Raw genomic sequence first — 12,005 nt, forward strand, 5'->3', positions numbered from 1 at the left:
AAAGATGCAATATTCTTGTAATCACAGATTTGGAATGACCAACTTGTCTTGCTATGGCTGATAGGGTCATCCCTTTGGCCTTCATCTGGACAACCTGCTGCTGGAGGGTTTCAGTCAGTTTAGAATGGCTCACCATCTTGCAGAGTCAGTGAAGCTGGAAGTTATGCTGCCAGTTAAATGGGGTTGTCAGATAATCAAGGAAATTAGCACCAGGTGCCAGATTAACATAAATAACTGGGAGATATGAGTGTTCTCTAATTTTGATCAGTGCTCTTTTTTTAATATCTCATTTAAGTTTTTTAAACTGTGCTTCAGAATATATGTAACTCTTGAAATATGCTTAAAATATAGCTCTTTTACTCCTGCTTGGATAATTTCAAATATGACTATGCAGTGACCTTAACATTTAACTTTGATCTCCAGTGTATGTATATATGTATTCATACATTTATTTATTTATTTATTTGTTTGTTTTACTTACTTATTCATTCAGCACAGAGATTCAGGAACCAACCAGCACACCTATATAAATATTATTTAGAGTACTTTTCCTAAATGTTGCATAATGCTTTGCTCATGGTGGATTAAGATAGCACTGCATCTCATCTTGATGTTTGGTCTTTATAAATAATACTATAAAACTACAAAAAATACAATCGAGGCATGTCCTTCTTGTAGAACATACCAAGATAATATTTTTTATAAGCTAGTGCTATATGTCACAATGGGGAAAAACTGTGTTAACTGATTTAATAATAAAAGAACAAAAGGTACAAATAAAACTTAGTAAAATGTCCAAGAAACTGAATTCAAAAGAAAACACTAAACACTGAAATAAGGGAACACCAGGAAGACTGACACACAGAGAACACAAGAACTACGTACAATGATCCAACCCAGAACAGGGGAAACAGATAAACTAAATACACTGAGTAATTTACACAGGTGTGGAAGACAGGAGACAGGTGAAACTATAATGAGCTTATTCAAATAGGTGGGAAACACAAAGGGCAGGAAGTAAAACTAAACTGGAAAAATAGTGATTCAAAACTACAAACTGAAACAGAGAACACAAGAAAAGGCTAAGAAACACAAGAAAAGGCTAAGAAACACAAGAAAATGTAACAAGATACATGGATCACTAAACTCAAGGAAGACAAAAGATAACTTATAACAGAATACTCAGAGGGAGGAACCAAGGAAAAAAACTAAACTACACATTAACTCATGACACAAGAAGTAAAGATTGATTGATTGATTGATTGATTGATTGATTGATTGATTGATTGATTGATTGATTGATTGATTGATTGATTGATAGGCCAAAAATCTCTGTCAGCCTACAGTTTGCTGTCATGTGACTCGAGACTAAATCATTGCACCATGAAAACAAGTATGAAAAAATAACCAACCAAACAAAAAATAAAATAAAATAGAAGAAATCTGGTTTTTAGGGGTCATTGGGATTGCCCCTGGAAAGGCAAAGTAGCTTATTGTATTTTGGACGCTAGCCTTGAATATTAAACAAAAACAAGCAGTACTTCGGTAGGCTAAAGGCCCCAAGGATAGCTGGGTGGTAGTAAAGCATTGGCGCCAGTAGAAGGCGACAGAGAATAATCTATCTATCTATCTATCTATCTATCTATCTATCTATCTATCTATCTATCTATCTATCTATCTATCTATCTATCTATCTATCTATATGAAGTAATAAAAATAATGCGAGTATTTGATTATATGATTATGAATATAAGTAAAGACTTGTACTGTCCTAGATCAGTCTGTGTGCGTGAGGTAGCTCTGTGACGGCTCTTCCGGGCTATTCACGTGAGCGCACACGAGTACGCGCACATACAAATCGCACGCATAGACAAAATCAATGAGAGAGATGCAGGTGTGTAAACAGGAGTGTGCCTGCAGTGTATCACTCTCTATTCACTGTTTGTTTTCTCTTCTGGAAGTGAGGGGCCGTCATCAGTATTACAACTTTACGCGCGTGTGTGCGCGTGCGATGTGTGTGTGTGTGTGTGTGTGTGTGTGTGTGTGTGTGTGTGTGTGCGCGCGCGCGTGTGTGTGTATGTGTGGTACACAGAGAGATAGAGAGGGAGGAAGAGAGAGAGCGAGAGAGTGTTGAGCGAGAGAAGATTACTGTCGCTTAAGCCGCGTGCGCCTCACCCGTCTCCCTACATCTTGCGCGCTCACCTGCTATGGGACTCTATCAAACGCAGCTTTTTTTGTAAATCTCGAGCTGTTCTCTTCGCGCTGCCTATACTCCGAGTGATATGGATTAACTGATTCCTCTCTGTCTGTGGAAGGTGCGGCTTTTTGCGGCGCTTTTCGAAGTTGTTCTATATCCAGGACGGTCGGGACTTCTTGCCCTGCGCTGAGGAGAGGATTAGAGAGGAGATACCTGCTACTCGGTAAGGTCTTTAAACGTTATTAGCCTACTATTCAGCCGAGTAGACTCTGTTTGAAGGACGCATAACGTGCCAGAAATAGATTTATGTCAATAGAAACAGTGTGTGTTTCCATTCTGTCTCCTCGCTGCGAGCGAACGTTTCAAGGGATGATGCTTTGGCTGAAAAACGCATAACCTCATTGGTGTAATTTTACGCTCAAAACTACAAGTTAAAGACCCCTTAACATTTCTCATAAGTCTTTTGAAATATAACAAAAAGCTCACTCTCTTTCTCTCCCAAAAAGTGCTTCATCCAGGAGAGGAAGCAAATGTGAAAGTTAGTCCTCTTTCAAGACTTAACCTCTTTAAATCCACCTAAGTCATCTGATAAAGAAGGGTGCACATGAAGGAAAGAAGGCAGATTGATGAAAAAGGCTTTTAAGCTTACAGAAGAGAGAAGAGGGGGGGGGGGGGGGGGGGTTGTAGGCAGGACTGGGCGGTATCAGGAGTGTGGTCTTCATGCTCTAAATGTTTCACTTTAGTCAGTTAAGTTACAAACAGACTAAGGCATTCCCTGCCCCCCTTTTAAAGTAAATGACTCAGTCATTTTCTATATTCAACCACTGCTTAAGAATTGATGAACAGACTAACGGTGCGTTCTGTTTGAAACCAAAATATGTTTTACAAATGCATAACCACTGCCAGAAACATGCACATACACACACCAGTTAGTATGTGCTCACAGACACACTAAGATACACACACACACTACATGCTTAGATGATGCTCCAGATATTCTGCTGCATCATGCATCATCCTTCTGAAACACATTATACTCTAATTATTCCATTGTAACATGTAAATAAGTGGCTCATTCTTTTGCTGTGCATGTGGCTTAACTCCATCTGCATGTTGGGATTCCACATCAGTGGTTGTGTACAGTGCACACATGTATCTTTGTGTTCTGAAAAGGCATGAATACAAAGACAGGCTGCATGACACTCAGTGCAAAATTGAAACAGAAGAAGAATATGAGGCCGGCTGCGTTCTGAAGGCCTTCCCAGGCTTTACTAATTTATGATGTTATTTTTAGGCTCAGCTACATTTTTGATGCTTCGTATTTGTCAAGTTTAATACTGAGCGAAAACTTGGGGTGTGTCTGTCATCCTCTTAGTAGGACACTGTGCACACAAACACAAGGCACACACATAGCTCTGCACACATACAGATTCATGTGAGCACAGCATTATTTATGATTACAATAAGGTTCAATGCACATTTTAAAGCCAATGTTAATGTTGCTTGTTTAGCCTTAGTCCCTGATGTGATTGCATCTCCCTCAGCTTTATCTTCACTGTTAGGGCTCCACATCAACTGATAACATAAGACACATGGTCAAATTCATCTTTTCACCCCTTTAAGCAACATCATGCTTCAAACTTTGCTATACTTAAAAAAAAAGAATATTGTTCGAAGTGAACCTCCTTAAAAAAGCTTCTCACATTTCAGTTTTTAATGCATCAGAAAGTTAGAGACAAAAAAGCATCCCCTTGCAGCGTAACTATTACAGCTCCAAAAACAAAAGTAGCTTCTCTCACCTTGATACATACAGCTTAACTGTAAATCAAAAACTTAAAAGGTTTGGAAGGACAGCTCTGATAAAGTCTGGAAGGTTTTAGTTCAAACCTAATCTCCCTGCTATAACAACGGCACTTTCAGGCTGTTTGGCTCCAATCTGTACCTCCTGATTAAAGAGTTTCCGCCAACAGCAGAAATAGTTCCATAAGCGCTTTTAGGGCAGAAGGCCCATCAGAGGCTATCCATCACAATTTATTGAAAAGAGGCAGACAATACTTTGATGCCTGCATGCTGATAGACCAAACTTTTTTTTAATTCTTTAAGAAATTCTGATACCGTATGTGTGGAAACTAAAAGAAACATCTAAACAATTACTTTCTTACATGACGTTGGGAACACTCAGGAGGGGGCAGCTGTACACACATAACTTAGATGCAGTCATTTTTGTTTCAAGCTCCTTAGATCAAAGGATGTAAGTATTCATCTCTCACTGTTTTTTAACGCATGTCAAAAACCCATGGTGTCCACAACATGTTGACCTTATCAAAATACACTGTGTAGCCATTTAAGGGAAGACTTTGCTGAAATATTACACTCCACAGCCATTACAGTGTCAGCCTGATAATATTCAGTATTTGTTACTTCAACTTTGGTAAAACTGAGTCGCAAAAGTGTCAAAATTGCCAAATGCACTGAAGGCAGGAGAAAATGAATGCGTCGTGTCCAAAACAGGCTCTCCAACAGTGACCCTGTCTGCATCAGATGATAGCCCAGCATCTGTTCTGGTTCTCTGCCTGGTTTCTCAACAGAGGGGTTGAGCTGACCTAGATGCCCTGTGGGTACTTCACTTACTTCTGACAAGTACTTCAAGCAACCCCATTCAAAACAAACAAAAAAAGGAAATATCCATCTAATAGTATTAAATATAGTTAATCATCTGGGGCCTGACTCAAATTTTAGTCAGTTGTGTAGGATTTGGTTTGAATTCAAATTCAACTCATTGTTTGTTTTACCTATTTTTCCATTACATTGTTGTTCTAAATTAACATACAGGAATGTCTTATATGAAGGTGAGGCTAAGAAAGTGTCATTTTGATACTTTTGGTGTGTGTGTGTGTTATTTTACTGACAGACCATGCTCGTGCCCTTGGATTGCTCTTTGTGACTAATACAAATTGAACCTGATTTGATTATGATGTGAGTAATAGTCTCTGTAAAATTATTGTTCTTTTAGGTTGCATTTCTATCTAATTATGTGGAAAGGGAGAAGGAATGCTCCAATTTCCCCAACATAATAGGCTGGAAACAGGATGAAATGTTAGTGCATATGTTCTGAAGTGATTAATTTCCTAGCAGTTTAAATGGAAATTAAATTCCAGCTAATTGACCAGTCTAAAGGTCAGAAGGAGTCAGAACTGAGTACAATTCATTTTATACTGCTTAACACAGGATCACAGAGTCTGCAGGTAAAGAGTGTTTGTTTGGTTTGCCAAGTGATAGCAGTGCTAGCACCACCAGCCTTCGGCTCTCCTGTCCACATGTCTGTGCTGGTTACACATTGCTCCGGGCGGTTATATAACAGTTTAACTAGACACAGCTTACAACTTTATCTCCATTTTTAGATCAAAATACTATTTGCACTATTACATCCATATAGTTTAGTATTATAGCATCATGACAGTAGCCATTAACCAAGCTATAGCCCTGGCTGACATATGACTGGCATATCAGGCCTGTGGTTGTAAAAAATATAAATATAAATAATTCATATAACATGTAATTCTGGTGCTGACCAGCAAAGGTGACAATGTTCAATTGTGTAGTTGATGTTTGCTGTAAACACTCATGCTGATGAAGTGGAGATCGAAGATAAATGTGCTCTCTGAATCAAAGCCAAAACTCAGCTCTGAGCTCTGAACACTCATTAGAAATTGCAATGAAATGTGAGTCAAATAACGAGTAAAGGCAACATATAATAGTTATTTTGTTGCTTCTGGCAATGAATACTAAACCATCTCTGCAGAATCTCTGTAAACATTGTCCTCAAATAAACTAAGTAATAACTTTAAGTTAATTCCATGCAGGATTTATCCTTTTAACATGCAAGTTCATGTTCGTGACACACAGACACACCTGTATACTTACACAGCCAGCCTTTTCGCTGTCTGTGTTAATTAAATCACAAGCATTTACCTGAAAAGGTCTATAGGTTACAAGGACAGTGTGTGCAGGTGCGTGTATGTCTGTGTCTGGCTGGGATGTGAGCTTCTAATTGGATTTGGTCCCCTCTCCGCTGCCTACAAGGTGTGAACATACTGTATATGATTATGTTTCAGTCAAGGGAAGAACAGACAGGAGAAAAATATGATGAACAATATTAATGATAGATTCCTACTCAAATACAAAAAATAAATTACAATTATTGACAGACAGAAGAAGTGAAAAATAGGATGATATGGTTTCATCCTTCTGCCTGAAGCCGGCTGGGGTTGGCTCCAGCCCCCCGTGACCCCGAACGGGATAATCGGTCAAGATAATGGATGGATGGATGGATGGATGGATGGATGGATGGATGGATGGATGGATGGATGGATGGATGGATGGATGGTTTCATCCTTTCACAAATGTATGTAGTGTGAATTTGTGTTATTGTATACTTTAACACAGACTCACTACAACATGCCGTCAAATACAAACACAAATTTTGTATTAGCCTGTATGTGTTAAGAAATTTAAAATAAGTCAGGTCAAAATTTGTACTATTTAAAAAAAGATAGCTTTGAGAGGGGGAAAGAACTCACAAAATAAATACAACAATATACCTCTGCTTTACTTGAGCTTTTTATTTTTAGATGAGTATACTATTAAGAAAGCCCCAAAGTTACTTATACTTACCAGGCGTGACAGAAAGCCGAGCACTGGAATGTGTGTTTAGGCTGTATTAGGCATACAGTTTGACAATGCCAGGCTTTGTTTGCATTTTCAACCTTAAAGCATACCTTAGGGGAGAACTGTAGCACTTGGAGGGACTCTGCGAGGGCATAATAAGGTCATTCAAACACCACACTAGGCAGCCAGTTAGTTAAAATAATTTACTGCGTAGAAAAATGAAAGACGTGCCCCCATTTCCTCCCATTGTTCAAAAAATGAAGCCAAAATACGGCCGACATGGGTGCTGACATAATGTGACATATTTTGGTGCAAATGCATGTGCAAAAGCGATCTGGCTGGTAATGGGATTGACATCATGCCCCTTCCACTAAAGAAAGAACACATTTAACTTGCCAAAAAAACCCATCAAAGATCCTGCACACACTCATGGAAAGTTCAATTAGCCTTCAATTGGTGTTTGTCTTCTCTTATTCTTCCTAATGTACTCTGCTGATGTGGTAAAGCAACGATGCAGGGGTATGCATATCAGTCATGTTGTTACCTTCTCTCTTATTAGCACTAAATAACTTATCATAACTGAACTGAAAAAGAGCCCTTGTATATTAAAGTTGTCACATTGTTGGATACTTTAATAATTTTCTATAGGACATGCTTTAACTTGATACAGTGTACTTTTTTAGGTTTGATAATATGAAGAGTACCAAAGCTTATTTAGAACAGGTCAACATTTTTGACCGAAAGCTGACACAAGCAAAAGAGAGAGAAGCAGTTGTTAATCAAATTAACTAGGATGTGAAGAGACATTTTCACATTTTGTCACAACGATTACGCTCTCATGAACTAATATCTACAACTCTGTGCAAACATGCCAAGGTGTCTGTTTTTGTTTGCTTGCAGCATTTGATTTGCATCGCACTTTGTCTCTGCTCTGCTCTCCATCACAACTGAATGCCTAGACACAACATATGTGTTGTCATACACAGGTCGAGAAATACAGACGTCTCATTAAGTCGCTTTGGCGTCTCACAACAATGCATACGTCACGTTCATGTCTAGTGCCGACAGAGACCAAGGGAGAGGAACAGTGATGCCAGCTGGTCCCCCTACATTTTCCTGTAATTCTGACCAGCTGACTGTTGACAGGGAGCTTCACACCACTGCACAATGATTGATGCTATAAAATGTTCAAAATGAGAAAGTTTGAAAATGCAGAGACTGCATACTCATCACACACTACCTCTGGCTCATAAAAGATAATTTAGGGGGAAAAGATCTACTTTATTCAGGATCTAAACACTCATTCTGTCCCTTGGAAAATTGTATTTACATCACCTTTCTTTATCACAGCATCACAAGAACCAAATGTGATAACAGAAAGCGTGTTTCATTGAAAAAATAATAATAATTTGACGTGTTTTATTTATAATATGATTAAAGTCCTTTCTTTTATAATGGCCTACACTGCAGCCAGTCACAACAGGGGGGAATAAGAGGACATAGACTGGAGTGGGGTTTAGGGTTAGCCATTTAATAGGGCATGCTACTAGGAAAATAATAAGTGCAGTGGACTCAAACATAAAACTCTAAACATGAGTGGTACAACAAGAAGGTTGAAACTATAGATGGTACGAAACATGGCCGTAGTCTCAGTGATGTCACCCATTGGTTTCTGAAGGGGGGTTTGAAGCCAAACAATGATAGTTGCCACAGAGGAAATGCTGACTCAACGTAACTGTTGGTTAAGCTAGCAGTAGGTAATACTGCGGAGCTTAGGGCGAGCTGTTTGACTCCAGGTAAACAGCTACGTCATTATACATGTGCAGTGTGTGCAAATAAACAACTTAGCTTTTCATATCAAAATCGTTTTTTAAATCAGCCTGCCATCATGTTTAATTTTGCTGAAAGAATTACTTTTATAACATGGGTGTTAATGGAGCTCTCTGGGCTGAGTCAAGAGAACAGTTGCAAAACTGCAGTTTTTTTTGCACTTCCACAGTGGCTTCATTTGTCAACACTTGAGGTTGCCACTTGGTTCCTAACCCCCCTTCCCAATAGGGGCCTTTCTGTGAGGAGCTAACATGTCAGTTGTTGGTGAGTGTGAGTGCAAGTGTGAATGTGAGTGTGAGTCGTTGTCTATTGATAAATCTTGGCCCTGTCATGGACTGGTGACCTGCTCAGGGTGTTCCCTGACTCTCATCAGGATAAGCCATTTGGATAGACCTCTTGTTTTAATCTGCAGTTTCCTAATACAGCCTCACAGGTCCTTCACACCAACTGTACATCCAATTTAGCCACAGGACAAAGTTACAATGCCTTGAACTGCAAGTAAAAGGCTTCTCCAGATCGTGCATAGTTTTTCATAGTCATTGGAGTTTTTGATCCTCAAACAGTTATTATATCTTTATGCATCCAGAAGGCTACACTTAAAAGAAATGTCTCTGTAATAGAAAAGTGGATAAAAGTGAAAAAAAGAACAAGGGCTGGGCTATGCACTGCTCTGAGTAACAACTTTTTAGATTAAATCTGAGCTCCTTCTTTGTTTAGCTATTGGCGGCTGGCTACTGTTTGTGCCGCAAATAAAGATGAAGAACAAATCAATAAGGAGGGGGCCTGTATGAAACTGTTACCAATCTTCATTTAAGATACAAACATTTGCAGGAAGAAATATCTGCCTCTCGATTAAGCTACCAGGTAATCGCTGCTGGATAGATCTAAACGAGGTTAACATTGACCTGGTGAGTCTTTTTACCATCTTTACAATCTACTTACTTGTAACAAACGTTGCATGTTTAATTGCCTCGATTTGTAAGGTTTGCTGGGATACTTTCCCCATCTGTTTGCAAGCTGGTTATTGGCCAGTTCTCTTCATGCCGTCAGAGGTTATTCTCACTCAGAAAAGTTAAAGCCATCAAATTTGCTTACTAGCTGACAGGGAATGTGATGTTCTTCAATTTTGTTTTACTAATATTTTATATTAGACAATTTCAGATCACAGAATCACTCATTAAACTTAATGTTTCTACAGTTCCTTGTCTGAAATATTTTTGTACCATAAAAACAATCTGTTAAAAGGTATTTTGAGAAGTTTTACAATTTTTGCTAGCTTGGTTGTAACGACTGACAGCATCCAATTAGAAAAACTTTTGAGTTGTTAGAATGAGAATATTACATAGGCGGGTAAATAAACACAAAGTAAAATAGTGTAAAGTGATATAATGTAACATTTATGGTGATTCTCCCAAACACTATTCTTTTAACGTGATTTTAATTTGGGTATCATGGATTTGATATTAAGAGGGATTTTTTTAAACTGACACAGATAACCACTAAAACCAGCTCCATATGTTCAATATCAATAAGATTTTCAATATATCCATTCATCTATTCATTATCTGAACTGCTTATCCCATTCAGGGTCACGGGGGCCTGGGTCAGCCCAGATGACATTGGGCTGATACACTCTGGACAGGTCGCCAATCTATTCCAGGGCAAACATGGAGAAACAGACAACACAGACACCTATGGGCAATTTTTTTTAGAGTGGTCAATGAACCTGGTAAGCATGTTTTTGGACTGTGGGAGGAAGTCGGAGTACCCAGAGAGAATCTGCACTTGCATGGGGAGAATGTAGTTTTTGCACACCTCAGGGTAAGAACGACTCAAATTAAGCGACATTAATGTTTTCTGTTAACAAACTATACTTAACAATAAGGACCAAACTCTCTTTTGTTAACAAACAAAACACATAAAACAGTTCTGACTCCCCAGTTGTCTTTTTTATTACTGTGAACTGAAGCACTCCTGTACATTCAATTATATGTGGAGTGTCCCCAAAACATCTGCACCTGTGAATGCAATTTATGCTCTGAAGTTATCAACTTTCTTTATTTACCTCTTATTTTCAATGTAACTTCTCTTTTGACAGCAATGTATGTGGCATATGAGAAGATAGATTTTTCAGCCGCACCCTCAGTCATGACAAACTTTAACACCAGACTAACCTTCACGGAGAGTCCTGCTGTATGAGAGCAACACACAGATTCATCGGACACACAGAGGACTACAGTGTTCTTCAGAAGTGAATCAAGAAGGTCATAATTCTTAGTAATGTTGCCCCTTTCTGAGTGACCTATTGATTGCATTGAGTGACCTGTTGATTGCATTCAAGGATTCAAATTTTGCTGTTTGTCACCAGAGAATTAATGAAACAATCTTGTAAATTGCATTCTTCTACTAGCTAGCAAGCTAACCAAGAAACTGCATGCAATAATTACTCTCTTGTCGGTTTGCTCTTCTTTTCTGTATGTAATAGCGGTAAGTGGTGTAATCGCATACTGTGTGGACTTGATTATATGTAAATCAGAGCCACCTTTGAATTATTTTTCCTTTTTTTTTATTAAGTTAAACTATATTGCCATATTGAGTAAGGGATAATGTATAGTTAGCCGGTAGTTATGCCAAATAGATCAAGGGCAGAGTGTGACAAGAACCTAATGCTTTTTACCTTGCTAACAACTAAATACACGAACAAGATTCCACTAAGTATGGATCTTCAGGTAATTTTAATTATTTAAAACGATTTATACAGCTCACAAAAGTAGTCCTAGTTCCTATGGCAGGTAGCGCTTCCATAGAGAATGGAATTTTTCTGAGCTACATTGCAGATCAAATCAACATTAAAATTAAATTTGCATTCATGGTCAAGTATAAACATTAGCATTTTTAACAGATGCAGAAAATAACAGCAGCATCTGCTGTGATTTTAAGATCTTACTGGCCAGGGACCACATATGCAAATTAGTATTTTGAGCTAGCTCTGGCTCAGCAGTTGTGTTGTGCATGGTGCCTGTAAAATAAACTAATAAACTAAAAAGGAAACAAGAATCAGTGGGCATCGTCTTCTCACTCATATAGTCCTGTAACACTGCCAGACCCATACTGTGTGGATTTGTGGTTGTTTCGTGTTTATTTCCTTTTATCTCTCCTTGTGGTGCTTTCCAAGTCAATTAAGATCAATATTAAAAGTTCCTCCATAGTGTCTACTGATGCTGTCAGAAAATAGTGTTTTTGTGAAATCATGAACAGTACACTAGATGTGGTTTAACCCCTTTCTGAGGATTGATTTTATATGTGTCGT

At 38.5% G+C, this 12,005-nt stretch overlaps 1 protein-coding gene across 2 annotated transcripts in view; it reads left to right on the forward strand.

Annotated features, from left to right (window-relative positions):
- Window positions 1-2,127: 2,127 nt before the first annotated feature.
- The window catches only part of LOC117816554 (FERM and PDZ domain-containing protein 1), a 52,556-nt gene continuing 42,678 nt past the window's right edge, over window positions 2,128-12,005 (forward strand). Inside the window, exons 1-3 of one of the 2 annotated variants that reach the window (XM_034688878.1) lie at window positions 2,128-2,420; window positions 10,283-10,516; window positions 10,794-10,959. The gene's annotated coding sequence lies outside the window, so the exon portion shown is untranslated. The remainder of the gene's footprint in view (window positions 2,421-10,282; window positions 10,517-10,793; window positions 10,960-12,005) is intronic. The other variant, XM_034688880.1, reaches the window with a different exon arrangement.

The sequence above is a fragment of the Notolabrus celidotus genome, chromosome 7 (genome assembly GCF_009762535.1).
Source record: "Notolabrus celidotus isolate fNotCel1 chromosome 7, fNotCel1.pri, whole genome shotgun sequence".
Lineage (NCBI taxonomy): Eukaryota > Metazoa > Chordata > Actinopteri > Labriformes > Labridae > Notolabrus > Notolabrus celidotus.